This window comes from Cnephaeus nilssonii (genome assembly GCF_951640355.1).
Source record: "Cnephaeus nilssonii genome assembly, chromosome: 15".
Lineage (NCBI taxonomy): Eukaryota > Metazoa > Chordata > Mammalia > Chiroptera > Vespertilionidae > Cnephaeus > Cnephaeus nilssonii.
Window position 1 is genome coordinate 21,788,338 of NC_137086.1, and position 20,467 is coordinate 21,808,804.

General features: G+C 46.1%; 1 pseudogene across 1 annotated transcript; it reads right to left on the reverse strand.

Moving 5' to 3' along the window:
* Positions 1–9,704: 9,704 nt before the first annotated feature.
* LOC307111565 lies at positions 9,705–16,254 on the reverse strand (annotated as a pseudogene). Its single transcript has 3 exons — positions 16,220–16,254; positions 10,160–10,223; positions 9,705–10,033 (listed from the first exon to the last, which is right to left on the reverse strand). The product of its transcript is annotated as an uncharacterized misc_RNA (transcript).
* Positions 16,255–20,467: the final 4,213 nt, after the last annotated feature.

Consider the following 20,467-nt stretch of genomic DNA (forward strand, 5'->3'; position numbering starts at 1 on the left):
ATTTTTTTTTACAGAGAGGAAGGAAGAGGGATAGAGAGTTAGAAACATCGATGAGAGAGAAACATCGGTCAGCTGCCTCCTGCACACTCCCCACTGGGTATGTGCCCACAACCAAGGTACATGCCCTTGACTGGAATCGAACCTGGGACCCTCGAGTCCGCAGGCCAATGCTCTATCCACTGAGCCAAACCGGTCAGGGCTGTGTCCCATGTTTGACAGATGTCCCAGTTGGTGGCTTTATTGGTTCATGTAACCAAACTGCAAGAAGGGCAGGTGCAGCTGGCCTCAAGGGCAACTGCAGTCTCTCAAATGGCACTGTCTCCCTGCATCACCTGCAACTTTCCTCCTGCTGCAGACTGGCTTCTGCTCAGCTGGGAATTTGTCTGCCAAATCAGCCTCATATCCACCCCCAAAAAGGAGCTGCACCTTCCTCCCTCTCTCTGGATAGAAATTTTAAAAATGCCCAGGGGAGAGTTCTGATTGGTCCAGCGTGCATCACATACCCTGTCCAGACATTAAGATTGAGTTGGGTGAGGGGAAGGATGAGCCTGACTGTGGACGGACAAAACAATGCTTTGTAGAAACCTTTATTAAAATGAGAGATGAAAATACATAGAAAAAGTTTTGCCCTTTGTTGTGAACTTTTCTCCCCAATTTGATGTTTGCATTTTAGTTTTATCCATTCAATAAACACTGCAAAGCACTCATTTTGTACTAAACTCCTGTACCCTTTGGTATCTTTCAGTCACGGTAGCAGTTGATTAAGTTACAATTTTTACTAAACCCGTTTCAGTCCTAAAGATATACTCAGCCTATTAGTAGGATTTAGGTCTCTCCCGAGTCCTCTCAATAATATCTATTCTAACTGCTTCTCTCCTGGGTTCCCTTACCCAAATGGCTACTCCCAATTAGTTAGGGGTCTTTGCTGATAAATAATAGAAGCCGGCTTAGGTCAGCTTAGGAAAAAAAGGATGACAGAACCTATGGGGTTCAAAAAAACAGGCGTTGGAGAGATTGAAATCTGGAAATGAAAGGCTGTAAGGTACCTAGGTAGCCATTTTCTCAGTTTTTCAGTTTCTCTACCTGCTCCTGCCCCACCCCAATCCCACCTGGGGCTATGCTGATGTTCCCTGCTTTGATGTACTTTCTCTGCAGATTAGCTTTCTTTGTGTTAGGGGCAAGATAGCTGCCTCACACCCGCACTATTCCAAAATGAGTATATACTCCTACATCAAGTCCACAGCCTCCCAAGTGCTTGTCCCACCCCCAGATTCTTGAGTAATCTCCCACTTGAGCCGGGGGTCTTCCTCTATTTGTTTTTAGGTTTACCAACTTTATTTTTTAAATCATAAAATGTTTATTTATTATTATTTTTCTTCTAAAGGGTCTTCCCCTACTCCAGTCAACTACGGTCAGGGGAATAGAGTCTCAAATGATAAACATGCCCCTAGACCCAGCTGTGCAGAGGGTGGGAATGTGGGTGAGTTCTCAGAGAATGCTTGTTGTTAGAATCTTTCTGAGAACTTCCTGAGACAGATCCCCAAGTGGGAAGAGAGTGGTAATGAACAGCCAGGACCACCCTTTTTATTTCTTGCCTGCATACTTGGCAGCAGTTGGCAGTTGACAATCAATGCATATGCTACCTTGAACAAACTATTCTTTGATCAATGTAATGGTTTGTTTTGGTCCCACAGGGAGCAGAGGCCTCTAACACTTGGAGTCCAGGTGATGATAGAAGCAGAAAACAGCTTGGTCATGAGACCATCAAGATTTTTTTGTTTTTGTTAATCCTCACTGGAGGGTATTTTTCCATTGATTTTTAGAGAGAGTGGGAGAGACACAGAGAGAGAAACATAGATGTGAGAGAGACACATCGATCACACATCGATTGGTTGCCTCCACATGCACCCCAAGTGGGGCCAGGGATTGAGTCTGCAGCCGAGGTACAGAGGTACATGCCCTTGACTGGAATCAAACCCAGAACCCTTCAGTCCATGGGCCAGGGCTGTATCCACTGAGACACACCAGCTAAGGCCACCAAGATTTTTAATCCCAAAGAATGCTGTCCTCAAAGTGCATTCTCAAGTAGATGAACTAATGTCATTTATGGATTTGTGACATCATAACAAGAAGAGACATGTGAAAAAAATGCTAGTCTTATCTCACTCTACAATTTTCCCTTCAGTGATCCTATCCACTTCTACAGTTTTAACTGCCATCTCTAGAAAAGACTCATAAGTCTATACTGTAGTCCTCCCCTCTAGACTTAGCTCTATATGTATTTCCAACTGCACTGGGTATTGTTATAAATATTCAAAATTCATTGTGACCAAAACAAAACTATCTTTCCCCACAAATTTGCTCTTACCACATTACCAAACAAGCACTCAATGGCATTTCCTTACAACTGCTGCCAAGCTAGACGCCTCCCTGCATCCTCTCCATCTGTCCCTTTTGGGTAAACACTCATGTCTTATCTGGACAACTGCAATGAACTCCTCACTATCTTACTTTTTCTCTCTCTGTCCTCCAGTCCGTTCTCCATGTTAGAATCAGATTATCTTTTTAAAAATGTGAACCCAGACTCTGGCCATTGTGGCTCAGTTGGTTGAGAGTTTTCCATGCACTGAGAGGTCACTGGTTCGATTCCTGAACAGGGCACATGCTTGCTATAGGGGTTTCAGGCTTGGTCCCCAGTAGGGGGCATGCAGGAGGCAACTCAATGATGTTTCTCTCTCTCTCTCTCCCTTTCTCTCTCTAAAATCAATAAAAACATTAAAAAAAAAAAAAAGTCCACTGTTGCTCTCCACATGAAAAGCTCCTGATCACCTACCAAAACTGCTTAGCAATCAAAGCTCTTAAGATTTTTCTAGCTGTTGCTTGTCCAGCCGCATCCCCCATTATGTGCCAGGCATTACACCTCACCTCCTCTTTACACCCTATTAATGTCAATCTCTCACCCTTCTAGAAACAAGTATTTTCCAACCTAGATGCCAGAATGTATATTCCAGAGCAGTGAGTAGGAATGTAATGTGCCATAATGGAGCTACGAGCAAGTGCTAAGGGAGCCCAGAGGAGGAGCGTCCATCAGTCTCCGCGCTTGGGGAAGAGGCATTTTAAGCCCTGAGTAGGAATTGCCAGGTGGCATCTAGGGGGAAAGGATCATCAGAATAAAAGGCTAGGAGACGGCAGGAGCACAGGAGCAGCTTTCAGAGTGCTGAGCATTTCACGGTAGTAGAGTGTGCGTGGTGGGGGAGGGAGGCAGGGGACTGGCAGTTCCGGCCCAGCTAAACTGTAGAGGGGGGCCGTACAGCATATTAGCGGAGCCGCTTCAAGAGATTCGCAGGACAAAGAGATCCTTCTGGAATATAGAAAGAACCTAACAAAATGCAAAGCTTTGCCAGTAATTCAGGAGAGAAATGCTGTGGGCGAGAACTAGGGCAGTGAAGGCCGTGGTCTCCCTGAGAGAATCAATGAGTTGGATTTAATAAAAAATGGGGGACGGGGTACCCTTGCCCAGGGAGAGGTGTCCAGGAGGAATCTGGTTACCTGTATATGAAAGAATACAATGTTTTTATTTAAAGTTTTTATTGTTGACACTATTGCAGATGTCCCCCGTCCCCGCCCCCTTTGCCCACCTCCACCCAGCTCCCGCCCTCTCCCCCCTTGACCCTCACCACACTGTTGTCTGTGTCCATGGACTATGCATACATGTTCTTTAGCTCATCCCTTCACCTCCTTTATCCAGTCCCCCCCCCCCTCTCCCCTCTGACATTTGTCAGTCTGTTCAAATTATCCATGCCTCTGGTTCTATTTTTTTTTTTTATATAAATATTTTTACTGATTTCAGAGAGGAAGGGAGAGGAAGAGAGAAACATCAGTGATGCGAGAGAATCATCGATCAGCTGCCTCCTGCACGCCCCCCCTCCCCCACTGGGGAATGAGCCCACAACCGGGGCATGTGCCCTTGACTGGAATCGAACCCAGGACCCTTCAGTCCGAAGGCCGATGCTCCATCCACTGAGCCAAACCAGCCAGGGCACCTCTGGTTCTATTTTAAAAACAAAACTCAACAGAGTACATGTGAAGATCCAGTTGACTTTGTTAAGCATATCATGAATCAGGAGCATCCCATCGAGCCACTAAATGGGCACTCCAAGGGGCTATATGAAATGGAAGGTTTTTATAGGCAGATGGGCGGGGCAAAGTTCCAGTTAGCAGAAGATTATTTTTTAGTCCAGGTGTGTGAGGGGGGAGGGAACAGTAAGGGTTTTATCATGCAGATTGCCTCTTCATCCTAAAGGGAGGTGGGGGGTGGGGGTGGAGAGGACTCACATGACAGATTACCTCATCAGTGCTGGCCAGGAAATTTTAGACTGGTTGATTAAGATTGCATTTCTGGTAAGGATTGAAACTACAGTTAAGTGAAGCATGAAGTCTAGGTTTGGTATCATGGGCATAAGTGACACTATTTGGGGCCTGCGATGTTCTTTTTAACAATAAAATGTCTACCCCGCCGGGGAAAAAAAAATGTGTAAAGCCTCTAGTTTTTGTGCCTGGTGCATGGCAGGTTTTCAAGAGGGTTTAAAGATTACAAACCATTTTTAATACATTGCATGAAACGATCTCAGAAGTGTGGGATACCAGGGCAGACAACTTACCAGCGTGAAAACCAAGGCCCAGGGCTTCCAGCTCTTCAAGTCAGCGGGGGGGTGGAGTTGAGATTCCAGACCAGGCCTTTGACCTGAGACCGGAGCCTTCCACAATGCCTGGAGGCAATTGTAAGAACGTACAGCCTGATATTACGGTGGCTGAAATTCTTTTAAGCAGGGTATCTTAATTCCCCTCCCCAGAAAGATTCCCAGAAATGAAAGAAAGGTCATCACAATTTTAATGGTAGGCTGTGACAATCCTGAAGCCGCGATTGGCTGATTCGGGAATTCATTCGGTACCTAAGCTGGTGGGTGGGGGAGGGAGGCTCTTAGAGTTGAATAAAAAAACCATTAACTTCAGCTAATAGCAAGGACAGTGGGGGCCCCTGGTGATTGTGGACACTGAACTTGTAAATGGCAAACAGGAAGGCACCTAGGTCGTCCTTTGTTATATGCTAATGAAGTGGCTCTGCTCAAACAAAGGCTGAAGGGAGATTAGAGGAGTGTGTTGCCCGTTCCCACATGGGGCTGGCAGTCCTGGACCCGGAATTAGGATTTCTTCCTCTGCCCTACTTGGCCTTGTGACCTAGAGCAAGACCCTCGGCTCCCCTGGACCTCTGTGTTTTTCAGTAAAATGTATATGATCAAATCCAGGGGTGGCTGCTGCCTACCATCCACTTGGCAACCAGGTCATAGATCGTCTTTTTTCCTAGTCAGATCAACCAAGAACTAAAAGCCTCTAAATAGAGGGGTAGTGTTTGCAGGAAACTTAGGAGCACTACACGGAGGCTTTTTCTGCTTTATGCATGTTGCAAATCCTTCCCAAGCATCCATGTTCATGGAATCTGTGGTGGTACATGATGGGGTCCCTGCCCTCAACGACTCACCTTTGGATAGGAGACCGAAAGCTAGGTGGGACGTGTAGACAAATCACTATGCAATATGGCAGAATGGGTCCCATGTCGCACAGATTCGATTGTTACCGGAAAATGGACTGAGCCCGAGTGGGTCCGCCTCAGGCCGGCCTATAGTGTGTGTGTTCTTGACTCTGTGCAGGAAACATTTCACAGCAGGTTTCCAAGTGACTTTGAGAGTACGTTCATTAAAGCCGGGGACAGTGAAACAGGCAGGGGCTAGGAGAGAAAAGGCAACAGGAGAGCCTGCTTTGGAAAGACACCGGCCTAGGCGGGGCTGATTTGGTTCACTGAGAAGTCCGAGAAAGGGGGCCTTGGAGACAGGTTCAGGGGGTTACCCAGGACAAGCTGCCACTGCCCGTTCCTCCTCAGGTTGCAAGTCTCCGGGGTCCCTTAGAGTTTAGGAGTTGCACATCTGTGGGGGAAGAGAGGCAGAGGCCAAAGGGTCAGGAGTGCTCCTGGGAGGGAGAGTGTGCGCTAGGTCCTCAATTTTGAGGGTTTTTTAAAGGCTGGGAATTTAGGGGAGGTCTTAGGGGAGGATTCGATAGAATAGTCATCAGCTTCTCCAGGTGTGCCCTTTCAGGGTCGTGGTCTCCAATTAGTCTTTGCAGCTGGCCCTGGCATCGCCAGCCCGGCTTTGCTGCTTTTCTGAGGCAGGTGCTGAAATACAACTGAGGCGTAGATGTGATTTCTAGGGAGGTGGCCTTCTGTATCTGGCTGTAAATTCCTCGGCCAGTTTGTTCGGCTGTTTGCCTCAGTTTCCCCATTCTACTTGCCAAGGAATTTTCCTAGCTTCTTACTCTCCTGCCTCCCCATCACAAGAGAGGTACACAGGTGGGAACAAAGCCCTAAGAGAGCCAGTGGGGTTGGTTGGTCTGGGAAGCTTCACAGCGATGTGGTCTAGGAGCTACAGAGGCCTCCCACTCCTGGCTGATGACTACAAATCAATGGAGGACTCTATGCATACAGATTCCTGGGCCCCTTCCCCAGAGACACAGATTTTGTAGATCTAGGGTAGGGCCTGGGGGTGCCTAGTTAAAAAAACAACAACAAGAAGAAGAACAATGAGAAAACAAAGTGTCCTGCCCGCTCATGCTTCTGTAGAACAGCCAGTTTTGGAGCCTGTTGGTGCAGTGGGTGGACAGGCCCAAATAATCATGGTATTACAATAGAAGCATTGAAGGGGTGTTAGTGCTCTGGGGAGGAGGTTTGTGTACAAGCCGAGAGGGTCACCCAGTGAGGAAGGAGGGTGGGCCAGATCCTGAGGATGTGATTGTGGAGGCCAAGGCCAAAAAAAAGGCCATGTCCTGCTCAAGGAGCAAGAGTGGCTCTGAGTTGGTGGAGTAGACAGAGAGAAGGGTAGGACGTGAGGCTGAGAAGGGGAATTTGAGGACAGCTTGTAAAGGACGAGCCTTGATTATTATGCTAAGGAGTATGGACTAGATGGTGGAGATACTGGAGAACCAGCCAAGGTTATTTTTATGCTCATGATAACCTTGATAGAATAATATAAGGTCTTGTAGTCAGTGTAGGGATTTGGTTATTTCTTCCCTCACTCTCTTGTATAAATTAATGAATAATTAAGAATGCGAGTGAATTTCAATCAGCAAATTTAGAGCAGAATAGGAGGAAGCCTGCCTTGAAACAACCTCTCACTTGGACTGTTGAAATAGCTTTTTGTGATTGGACAGCTTGCTTCAGACTTGTCTATCTCGATTGGTCCTCCTTGCTGCTTCTGAGAGGCACTGTTTCTAAAATGCTTGTCACATCCTTGCTTAACACCCTCCAGTGATCCCCTGTGGTCTCCACACAATAAACTTTCACGTTAGCCTGGGGATTTAGGGGGTTCTGCTGACATAGGACACAGGCATTCGTGATCAGGTGGCATCTTCTTATTGTAGGTGTTTTGTTTTCTTTTGGTTTATGTAAGCTAATTTAAGTTCTTTTAACCAAAAAAGAGGGGGAGGGGAAAGGGATTTGTTATTATTGTTAAGGAGAGGAGTGTCTCATGAACCTGGAGGTGGGATGAGGCTGTATCTCAGAAAGGCTCAGGAATCAGAGGTACACTGCAAAGTTGGCAAAGTTTTCTGCCTTTCCCTCTGCCTCAGTGCCTTCCTCCATGTTTTCTTTCTGCCCAGCTGACAGCCTGGTTGGCTCTGGAACTGGTGTAAGCAAAAGGTCAAGCAGGACCCCCAAGAGAAGGTGACCATCTCTGCACTGATAAACTTGGCTTCAGAAAGTTCTCCTCTATGATTCTGTGTCTCCGTCAGTTGTTTATCCCCTGATCGTTAAAAAAAAAATGTTTTTGATGAAAATCTAACACATTCTCATTGGAAAAAATTCCAAACAGTGTTTAAGTACACAGAAGAAAATTAAATTTTTTAGAAATATGTTTTTATTGATTTTAGAGGGAGAGGGAGAGAGTCAAAAAGAAACATCGATGTGAGAGAAAAACATTCATTGGTTGCCTCCGTAGTGCCAACCCACAACCTGGGTATGTGCCCTGACTGGGAATTGAACCGGAACCTTTGGGTGCATGGGAGGATGCTCAACCAACTGAGTCACACCAGCCAGGGCAGAAAATTAATTTTTCACATGCCTGCCACTACCTGCCCTCAGAGTTAAATACTGTTGGGTGCCAAGATTATAGCCAATCTTCTCACCTCTGTATCCCTACATGTTTATACTACTTACCTGGTAATATATTTTGTAGCTTTTTTTGGGGTCAGTCTTCTAAATTTCTCAGACATTTAAGTTATTTTGCAAATGTTAAGCCTTGCCTCTACGAACAAATTAATTTTAAAATGTGTGTTTCTGTACTTGATTCAGGAAAGTGGATCAGAGCTCCACTACCTGGAATTGCAAACTCATCTATCTTTAGTGCCCACAGAGAGACAGCAGAAGGAACATAGGACCACATCCTTGGGACTATTATAAATTTTGGTCAACCATTACCCCTCTTTTTTTTTTCAAGTTACTTAATGTTTCCTTTTTAAAAAAAAATATTTTTTTTTATTGATTTCAGAGAGCTAAGGAGATGGAGAGAGATAGAAACATCAATGATGAGAGGAAATCATTGATTGGCTGCCTCCTGCACGCTCCCCACTGGGGATGGAGCCCTCAACCCCAGCATGTGTCCAGACCGGAATCAAACCATGACCTCCTGGTTCTTAGGTTGATGCTCAACCACTGAGCCATGCCAGCCAGGCTCCTTTTTTTAAATTTACCATCTGTTATCTTTTCATTTAATTTTTCAAAGGCCTGGACAACTTCAATCTTCAGATTTTTCAAATGTAGATGATTCCAGGTTCCTAAAAAGATCCAAGCTCCCATCATCTGGAAGTCTCACAAGCCTGAGTAACTACCTCTCTCAAGTTCTTCAGCCTAAATAATCCCCTCTCTCAGGAGCCCCCATATCTTCGTCTGTTTCCCCTTGATAGAATTCTCTAGGGCCTGGGTTAATCTCATCCTCTGGGGCTCCTGAGACCTCAGACATCTGGGATATCTGAAGTGGGGGCCAACCCACAGGAGGGGTCCTCAGGTAATAAATGCCACTTCTCCTCATATTTGGGTCATTTTTGCCTTTCCCATAGACTGGGTGACGTATAAACAACAGAAATTTGTTTCTCACAGTTTTGGAGTCTGGAAGTCCGCGATCAGGATGACAGCATGGTCAGATTCTGGTGACAGCCCACTTCTGGGTTGCAGAGTGCCAACTTCTTGTTGTACCCTCACATGGAGGAAAGAGTGTAAGAGAGCTCTCTGGATATATATATATATATATATATATATATATATATATATATATATATGCAGTAACCCCATTCTTGAAGGCTTCACCCTAATGTAATCACATCCCAAAGATACCTCCCCCCCCCACCTCCTAATACCATCACAATAGTATTAGAGCTTCACATTAGAATTCCAACATACAAATTATGGGAAAACACAAACATTCAGTCCATAACACCAAAAAAAAGAATGGAACTCTAGCTATTAGCTCTAATTGATCCCTTGTCTTCTCAAATACTTTTCTCTGTTGAAATTGTCTTGTTGGGAGCCCACCTGTTTTACAGGTTGGCAGTATTTTACTTTTTTTCAGAGTTCAGCTTCTTATTGAATGTGTTACAAAAGAGGTTTAGTAAAAGAGACCAAAGTCCGCGTCATCATCAGACTCCTCAGATTCTTTTTCCTTTGCTTCCACTTTCTTCTCCTCAGCTGAGGCAGCGGCGGTGGAGGGGGCAGGGCCTCCTGCTGGTGCAGCACTAGCTGCTGGGGCAGGTCCACCAGCCCCTACGTGGCAGATGAGGCTCCCAATGTTGACGTTGGCCAGAGCCTTTGCAAACAAGCCTGGCTAGAAAGGTTCAACATTTACACCGGCTGCTTTAATGAGGGCACTGATCTTATCCTCCCTCACCGTCACCTCATCCTTGTGCAGGATAAGGCTGAGTGGATACAGGTGAGCTCCTAGACAGAGGCCACGGTGTGGGCAAGTGCTGGGCCAGTGCTGCCCTGAGCGGTGCTGGTTGCCAGAAGAAGTGAGGGCCTCACCCCCACGTGGCCTTGGCTTCATCAGAGAACCGAGCACCTTACCAGCAGCTGGGAAAAGGGTGGTTGGCAGTATTTTAGCTCATGCTGTGTTGTCAGCTCTGCAGGTCTAGAAGCACGATATATTTATGCCAACTCACAGGAGACTGTTACATAAATCAAAATGCCACTTTAGCCACTATACTCTTTTTTTATTATCGATTTTAGATAGAGAGGTAGGGAGAGGGAGAGAAAGAGAAACAATGAAAGAGAGAAACATTGATCCTCTGGGGATTGAGCCTGCTACTCAGGCTTGTGCCCTGACTGGGAATCTAATGGCGACCTCTCGGTACATGAGATAACACTCAACCAACTGAGCCACACTGGCCAGGTAACTATACTTCTTTAAAGTTTTTAATTTATTGATTGATTTTTAGAGAGAGAAAGGGAGGGAGGGGGAGAGAGAGAAACGATTTGTTGTCCCACTTATTTATGCATTCATTGGTTGCTTCTTGTGTATGTCCTGACTGGAGAGTGCATCTGCAACCTTGGTGTATTGGGACGACACTCTCACCAGCTGAGCTACCCAGCCAGGGCTCTACTATACTTCTTAAATACAAATACAGGGTGTCCCCAAAATGTGTATACACACTTTGAATAATTAATTCCAATGGGTTAAATCTGAAAAGAAAGACCTATCAAATGAGCTATCCGCTGTTACAGTGTGTATACATTTTTTTGGGACACCCTGTATACTCATGTTGCCTGTAAGTCCTATAGGTTTAGGTCAAACTCCTTAGCTTGGCACTCAAGGCCTTTACAATCTGGCCTTGAACCAACTTGCTATTGGTTCTCATATGTCATGCATGTACTACCTATATGCAGTTCCCTTTGTCTGGAATGTCCTTTCTGACACTTTTCCCAGACAAAGTCCATATTTTAATTGAAGGTCCAGATCAAATATTACCTTTTTTCCAGTCCTTCTCTGACATACCCTGCCCTTACAGCAACTATATTAATTGCTTCCAATTCAAGGGTATTATGGCCCTTATTAGATTATAACTTATCTATCCTCATGCCTGCCTCTCCCATTGGATAGTGAACCCCATGAGAACCAGAGTGCTATTTCATCCAAGGTAACCCAGAGTACAGCACATCGACTAAGTACAAGAATCTCAAAAATGTTGAACTGAACGTATCCACTTGTATTTTCTGCAATTATTTTCTTTTATTTCCCAAGTCCTTATAAAAATTAATTTTGAAAATGAGAGCCGGTCTCAGCTGTCTTTAGAGGAAAGGAGGGAAAGGGCACTTGTTCACGCTGGGACTGAGAAAAAGCACATCTCTGGGGGGCCAGGGAAGGTGACTACTGTGGAAATGCAAGTGAGGAACCCCACAGGGAAGGAGAAAATGCAGTGGGAAAAGCTAGAGCAAACAACAGCTGTTTCTTTCCACCAGGAAGTTTCCTTTTGGGATCTTGTCTTTCCTCAAATCGGGGGATTTCTGGACTCTGTAAAGGAGGGCCAGGCGCCCTTGTGTCCTCTGTGTAGGGTCTTCTCCGTGTTTGTGTGCAGTGGGTGGAGGTCGTCTTCCTGATTGAGACTTGTCTCAGGTGGGATAAGAAGACTCAGGACAGCCCTGGCCCGTGTGGCTTAGTTGGTAGACTTTAGACCCTTGTACCGAGAGGTCTCTGGTTTGATTCCTGGTCAGGGCACAGGCCCAGTTGTGGGCTCGATCCCCAGTAAGGGGCATACAGGAGGCAGCTGACTGATGTTTCTCTCCCTCTTCCTTCCTCTTTTTCTAAAATCAATAAAAACATTTTTTAAATATAAAATAATAATAAAATAAAAAATAAGAATCAAGACAAGAGTTTTAGTTCATGGTTGCCCAACATCCCACCATCCTCCTTCCAGCTAACCTAAAGGTAAGAGTGATCATGTGGGTGAATGCAATAGAACAGATCTTGTAAGACAAGGAAATGGCAGTCACTGGAGAAATAACAGTCAGAGGCATGAATCCAACCTGCCTTGGTTCTGGTTTCTCCTAATCTCATTCCCACAGTGGCTAAGACCATTCCTCTGCCTCCCCTTCTCCCCTCCCCTGTTCTGACTCCCAAGTAGCCTGCAAACCTTGCAGATCTGCTCGAGAGAGGGAGCTGGGTGGGAGCTGGCCTTGCAGGAGAGCCACAGACCAAGGCTCCCAGCCTTTCCTCCTCATCTGCGTGGTGGTTACCAAGTCCCCAGCCTTGAAGACATTTGTGGCGCTCGCTGCCTTACTGAAGAAAAACGGGTTTTGCCTCAATTCCTGATTCCTGTTTAAATATTTAGTTTAATCAGCACAGGCCCAAGTGCCTTTTCCATTTCCCCTGGTGCCTGGGAGCCATGCTGACACCAGCATCATAAATAATGCATCCACACGCCGCCGGCTGGGAGTCACTCCATCCCTCAAGTCCCCGGCCTGCCCTCTGCTGCAGCCGCTCTGGGAGAGGCTGGACTAAAACAGAAAAGTCAGTCTTGAGGCTTGAAGGCTCTGCCTCAAAGCCTCTCCTGGGGGGAGTCATAGCGACAGGCAAGCAGTCCCACTGCAGCCCAGATCCCAGGGGCCATGGGGTGGGGCGGGGGGTGAGGGTTGGGGAGGGTGAGGGTGAGGGTGGAAGTGTTGGTGGGGAACACCAAGGCCACAGAATGTTCAAGCTCTGGCTTCTGAGTTGCTCTGACCTGGTAGAGAGACTTCAGGGCCACCTAGAAAGGTCTGACCTAGACTCCGTGTGAGTGTGCATCAGAGGACAAGGTCACCAGATAGAAGGAGGCAGCCGGGTTCGAGGGCAGAGAAATAAGGAGACTTTATGAAATGCTGGAACCTTCTCTTCTCCCTCTGCCTCCAGAATTCTGGCCCTAACATGGGCTCTGCCCTCTAGTCCAAGAACGTAGTTCAGATTTCATCCCATTACACTAGAAACCTGGGGGGTGGGGAAAACATTGGGGCTTCCAGGACGTGGACACTTTGTCTCCTCTTAAAGAAAAGAAATGATGACAACGGGATTTGACTGGACGGGTCCTGGGTGTCCTTTGCCAAAACCTCAAAAAGGTTAAACTACCTCCAGGTGCCCGCTCCTTGGAGCAAGCTCCTCAGCACTCTGATCTGTGCAATTAAATGGGAAATACTGTGTTGGTTGCCACTAATGATGTGGTCCTGGCCAGGCTTTATAAAAGTTCCTTGGGGCAGCTCTGTAATAGTCATGCTTTTTTCTTCCAAAACTTTGCAGGGATAAAAGAAGACATAAACAACTATTTATTTATCCAGTAATTCAAAGTTTATCTTTGAGTCCTCCAATATTTTCTGTTCTTTTTGAAATCAGGAGTGCAAATAAACTTCCCTCTCAGTCCCTTTTTGAAAGTACAGCTGCTACAAACCTATAGATAGAGATAAAAGGAGCTGATGAAAGGAGCAAATTCTGGCCCTAGTCAGTTTGGCTCAGTGGCTAGAGCGTCAGCCTGCGAACTGAAAGGTCCCAGGTTCGATTCCGGTCAAGGCCACATGCCCTGGTTGTGGGCTCGATCCCCAGTGGGGGACTTGCAGGAGGCAGCTGATCCATGATTCTCTCTCATCATGGATGTTTCTGTCTCTTTCTCCCTCTTCCTTCCTCTCTGAAATGAATGAAAATATATTTAAAAAAAAGAAAGGAGCAAATTCTGGTCTCCAGCCCTCAGTCTGGGGAGTGTCATGAGCCCACCTGCCTGCCCTTGTAGTCATCTACACAATAGAATATCTATTGCCAGAACCCTAGCAATTCATTTCAAGCTGCCTAGGACCTGGACAGTCAGGAACCACCGAAGGAAAGATGGCAGGGGAGATGGTCTCCAATGACTGGCACTTTGCCATATCCAATTTTGCTTGGCTTCCGGGGTCTGTATTCCTCTGGCTTTTCTCTATCTCCCTCATTGCTCCCACATTCCCCCTTTGTGGCTCTCCTCTTTCTGATCACTACATGAGTAGCTCTCAATCTTGGCTGCACATTAGAATTGCCTGAGAGTTTTCTTTTAAAACTGAGAATGGGGTCCACTCCAAACTAAATGGGGGTGGGGCTCAGTATTGTAATAGCTCTGGTGTAGACAGGGTACAGAGCCAACCTCTGTTCTCAGTGCTGGCTTGTCCCTCCTCTCCATCTACACTATCTCCCTGGTGATCTGACAAGTCCCCAGCTTCATAGAGTGCTTACACAATGGTAACTCCCAAATTTGCATTTTTTTTTTTTTTTAAAGCTTGGGCCTCTGTGCTGAGCTCCAGAACCCAGATCCAGTTGTCTGTTTAACACCTCCAAACAGATATTTATTTATTTATTTATTTATTTATTTATTTACTTACTTACTAGAGGCCCAGTGCATGACATTCGTGCACTGGGGGCGGCGGGGGGGGGGGGGGGCGGGCGGGGGAGTCCCTCAGCCTGGACTGTGCCCTCTCGCTGTCCTGGACCCCTCGGTGGACATCCCCTGATGGGTCCTTAGCACTGCCCCAGAGGTGGGAGAGGCTCCCGCCACTGCTGCTGTGCTCTCCAGCGGTGAGCCCGGCTTCTGGCTTAGCGGCGCTCCCCCTGTGGGAGCGCATTGATCACCAGGGGGTAGCTCCTGCGCTGAGCGTCTGCCCCCCTGGTGGTCAGTGCGCATCATAGCAACCAGTCGTTCCGCCGTTTAGTCAATTTGCATATTAGGGTTTTATTATATAGGATTTTAAATTTAATTTATTTATACATTTGCATTGAATTTATTGGGGTGACATTGGTTATTAAAATTATATAGGTCTCAGGTGTACAATTCTATAATACATTATCTCTATATGTATTGTGTGTTAACCAGCCCAAGTGTCCTTCCATCATGACTTATCTCCCCTATAAATTTCTCCTACCCCCTTTTCTTCTGGTAATCATCATACTGCTGTTTGGTGAGTTTTGTTTTATTTTGTTTTTGCTTAATCTCTTCACTTTTTTCACTCATCCCCAAATCTCCCCTCCCCTCTGATAGCTGTCAGTCTTCAAACAGATATTTAGAAACATTTAAATTTGTCCTCTCATCTCCTACATCCACTTCTTCCGCAAGAACTGTTGGCTCTATCTTCAAAATATATCTCCATTGGCCATGACAGCTACCATTCTATTGGAAACCTTTGTTTTTGTATTTTAGGTTTTTTTTTTTTGGTTAATCCTCATCTGAGTATATTTTTTCCATTGATTTTTTTTTAGAGAGAGTGGAAGAGAGAGAGAGAGGGAAACATCGATGTGAGAGAGACACACATTGAAGATCAAATCTGCAGCCAGGTACATGCCCTTGATTGGGAATTGAACTCTTGATCCCTTGGTGTGCGAACCAAAACTAACCACTGAGAAACAATGGCCAGGGCCTCTCTTTTATTCTCTTATTCTGTTTCAGTGTCCCTTAGTCTCTGCATAAAGTGCTCAGTTTTCAGGCTGAATTTATGTTTATTTAAAATTGAGTGGAGCCCTGACTGATTTGGCTCAGTGGATAGAGCGTCGGCCTGTGGACTCAGGGGTCCCAAGTTCAATTCCAGTCAAGGGCATGTACCTTGGTTGCTGGCACATACCCAGTGGGGAGTGTGCAGGAGGCAGCTGATCGATGTTTCTAACTCTCTATCCCTCTCCCTTCCTCTCTGTAAAAAATCAATAAAATATATTTAAAAAATAAAATAAAATAAATAATAAAATTGAGTGGAGGATATATCCATACTAGTTTCCTAGGGCTGCAGTAACAAATTACCACAAAGTAGGTGACTTCAAACAACAGAAATTTATTCTCTCAGTTTTGAAGGCTGGAAGTCAGAAATCAAGTGTCAGAAATCAGGAATGTTCCTTCTGGGGAGCTCTGAGGATTCTATGTCTCTTCCCTTTATCTGGTGGTTGCTATGATCTTTGTTTGTCCTTACTTCACTAGTGACCTGGTGCATGGATTTGTGCACATTGAAAGGAAATTAATTAGAAGGTGGCCGGCAGGGTGGGACTGGGCGAGATGGGCCAGACACGCCCTGGAGCCAACCCCCCCCCCCCCCCCGTGGTCCCTCCCCAGCATCTGCGGAGTGAGCAGGGTCCCTCTGGCAGGTGGGGTCCCTCTGCCTGACCTGCAGGGGTTGGGCCGAAACCAGCTCTCCGACATCCCCTGAGAGGCCCCAGAGTACAAAAGGGCACTCTGCAAAAGTTGTCTTATAGGGTGTGGAACGCAAATGCAAGTGTGCATTAAACCAGATTTGGGGCCAACAGTGCCCCAGCAACAACATAACCCACGGCCTAAGGTAAAATTGCACAGTCCCACGAGGAATTGGGCTCCCTCCTCTCTGGTTCCAGGGTGCGTCACCCGAGAATCCTCTGCCAAGTCACTGCAGCTTAGCAGCTCCTGCATTGAGCGTCTGCCCCCTGGTGGTCAGTGCGCATCACAGCAACCGGTTGGACATGGGACACTTAGCGTATTAGCCTTTTATATATATAGATAACTTCAGTCTCCACCTCAACATTCACATGGCCTTCTCCTCTTCACTCTGCATCTTTTCTTCTGTCTCTTATAAGGACACTTGTCATTGGATTCAGGGTTCAGCCTAATCCAGGATGAATTTATATTCAGATCCTTAATTTTGTTTGCAAATATCCTTTTTCTAAGTAAGGTCACATTCATAGGTTCCAGGTGGGCATATCTTTTGGGAGTCTGCCATTCAACCCACTACCATCTTAGAGGCAAAAGGGAGAGGTAGACAATAGATTTGCTTTCTCAGGCTGTGTTAAATCCGTTCTCCTGTTCTTTTTGTCTTCCCTCCTCCCCCCACCTTGGCTGCTTTTCTAGAACTGCGAGCAAAACTATCTTTGAGAAATCTGCCGGCCCTTGTGGGATGGTCAGCCTGGGGCATTCTCCCTTGTCTTCACCATCTGTCTTGGTCAATGACTTGTATGCCTCTCTGCCCATGCCCTGCATGTTTGCACATTTGGACCTGGTCTCTGATCTTCTGAACCCGGACCTGCTAAACCTGTTTTCACCAAGCTGAAGGACTCAGGGAACCTGCTTCTTCCCCTGGGGCCAGGGTTTGGCTTACTCTTTAGACAAGACAGGCTGGGTCTCTGTGCTGATGGTAACTCAGAAGAGGGTATTTCCAGCCCAGGTCTCTCTCCTAAACTTCAGGCCTGTTCATCCATCTCTTTCCTAAAGAGGAAATATCTACCTGGGTGTTCTCAAAAGCATCTTGAATGCAACTCATCTAACACTGAACCTGTCGACTATTTCTTTTCCCCCAACTTGCTTCCCTTTCTGTATTCTGTACACACGGAATTGAACCTCTTTGCACCCAGTTGCTTATAACTTGATATTACCCTTTCACTCCATCCCTCTCCAAATTCACTGGATCCTGTAGCTCCTACTTCTTAAAATCTCTCTCAAACCCATTTACCTTTCTTACATTCCCACTGACTGTATCCTAGGCCAAGCCATCATCCTTTCTCACCAACCTCTCAACTGATCTATCTGGCCTGGAATCTCTGCTCTCTATGTTACCAGCAATGTCAGCTCTGGGTTCTTGAGTTCAGCAAAGAAAGAATTCAGAGCCAAAATCTTTAGCACAAGAAGAAGTTGAAGAAGTTTATTTAGCATGAGAAGCGAAAATATCCTCAAGAGAAGATTTGAGAGGGCTGTTCAGAGAGTTGCCTTGGCCTTTTATTATTTACTAGAGGCCCGGTACATGAAATTTGTGCACTGGGGGGGGGGGGGGGGAGGGCGGGGGGGGGGGCCCTCAGCCCAGCCTGCACCCACTCCAGTCTGGGATCCCTCTCACAATCCAGGACTGCTGGCTCCCAACTGCTTGCCTGCCTGCCTTCTTGATTGACCCTAACCGCTTCTGCCTGCCAGCCTGATCACCTCCTAACCACTCCCCTGCCAGCCTGATTGATGCCTAACTGCTCCCCTGCCAGCCTGTTTGCCCCTAACTGCCCTCCCCTGCAGGCCTGATCACACCTAACTGCCCTCCCCTGCAGGCCTGGTCACACCCAACTGCCCTCCCTTGCAGGCCTGGTCCCTCACAACTGCCTTCCCCTGCTGGCCATCTTGTGTCCACATGGGGGCAGCCATCTTTGATCACACGGGGCAGCCATCTTGTGTTGGAGTGATGGTCAATTTGCATATTACTCTTTTATTAGATAGGATTAAATATATTTTAAAATATATATTTATTTTTTAAAATATATTTTATTGATTTTTTTACAGAGAAAAAGGGAGAGGGATAGAGAGTTAGAAACATCGATGCTGATTCATCAAAATGAGTGTATAGAGCCTGGCAACTGTGGCTCAGTGGTTGAGCATAAAAAAATTCAGTGTAGCCTTAACCGGTTTGACTCAGTGGATAGAGCGTCGACCTTCAAATTAAAGGGTCCCAGGTTTGATTCCAGCCAAGGGCACATGCCCAGGTTTCGGGCTCAATCCCCGCCAGTAGGGGGTGTGCAGGAGGCAGCCAATCAATGATCCTCTCTCATCATTGATGTTTCTATCTCCCTATCTCTCTCCCTTCCTCTCTGAAATCAATAAAACAAACACAAACAAACAAACAAAAATTCAGTGTAAAGTAGTGAACCTTATACTGCTGACTCTGGATTGAACACAGACTCCTCTGTCACTTTGCATTGCACAACTAGATGTGGTCAGGGACCCTGCCCGGAAGCTTTATATATTGAAATACCCTGTGGGCACTGCTGGTCCTTGCAGCTTACTTATCAGCTCTTTAGAAAGCCCTCACTCTGCTCTTAACTCATATTTCCAAGTGTTTGTGTTTACACTGGTTTATTGCTCAGCATCTGAAGAAAGTGATGCTTTAAAAAGTTGTTTTTTTTAAAAAATGGAAACATAGCCCACACAGATCTCTATATTCATGTAAATGCAAGACTATTGACATTACCCACAATTACTCCAGTAGAAGGTAAACTTGTAACTTTCAGTCAACTGCCCTCAGAACCATCCTACTACATGGACCCCTTTCTAAGCCTGGCCTGTGTGGCTAAGTGGTTGAGCATAGATCCATGAACCAGGAAGTCATGGTTTGATTTCCTGTCAGGGCACATACTCAGGTTGTGGGCTCAATCCCCAGTAGGGGGTGTGCAGAAGGCAGCCGATCAATGATTCTCTCTCATCATTGATGTTTCTATACCTCTCTCCCTCTCCCTTCCTCTCTCTGAAATCAATAAAAGCATATATATATTTTTTTACAAATGAGCATATAGAGTCAGGGTCGTGGTCTCTACTAGTTGGTTGGCGGTAGGGTAGGAGGTCATTGGTTATTGCATCTGTTCCCGATGCCAGCCATGGCGTTGCTTCATCTGCTTTTGCTGCTCTTCTGGGCCTGGATCAGAAACACAACTGAGGCCTAGATGTTATCTCTAGTTTGACCAAAACTCTGTCTCTGTGGTCAACAGACCTGAGGCTTTGTTCCTAAGGTTATTTGATTCTGATCAGAACTTCATTGTCCTGAGGGCTTAATTCTTAAGGGAGTGGTCATGCAGGGAGGAGGAGGAAGATGGGTCAGGGTGCTGGATGAGGCCAATTTGCATCCACTATCTGTCTCAGTTTCTCCATTCCATTTGACAAGGAATTTTCCTAGCTTCTTAATATCCTGCTTCATCTCCACTTATTCCCTTTGCTGAAGCTTGAGTCATTTCTATAAACACTCCCTGAGATACCCCTTTAATGCTTCCCATTGCCCATGAGGATTATTTTTCCTTTGGGTCCCACACCCTATACTGCCCAGCCAGCTCTCACTTACATGCACAGCTCTCCAAACGTTAAAAAAGGGAAGTGCCAGTTAGGTTAAACTTCTAGGGGCTTATCCATGCCCCCATTGTGACTTCTAGTTCCTTTTCCACTACCTAGACACAATGTCACTAGAGAAGGAAACTCCTTGTGGCTGCAACCAAAGAGCTGAGCTAGCTCCCTTTTGAGGGCACGAGGAAACCAGAGAACCCTAAAACTCACACTTTCAAAAAGCAGGACGTTCTGGGATTGATCCCGGTTTTCCTGTGTTTAGCACAGAGATATGTGGAAGGAGAAGCTCCATGCCTGGAGAAGCTTCTCCAGACTCTGGTTTCCTTTCCTTTAGGGGCTCCTTTGCTTTGATTCTTGCTGTCACATACCTGCCTTTCTCCTGGGACAAAATCCTCCTCCTTTCAAAAACCGGGACCTCCTTAGAATAGCTGCAACAGGCTTTTTTTTCCAAAAGAATTTTACTAAATAACAAAATGAGCTAATGAGAGAGAAAAAAAAGAGAAATCATAGAACACACAAGCATTGGGTTTAAGATTACTCTAATTACATTTTAGACCCCCATGCTCCTTTAGTAAGGCTGGCC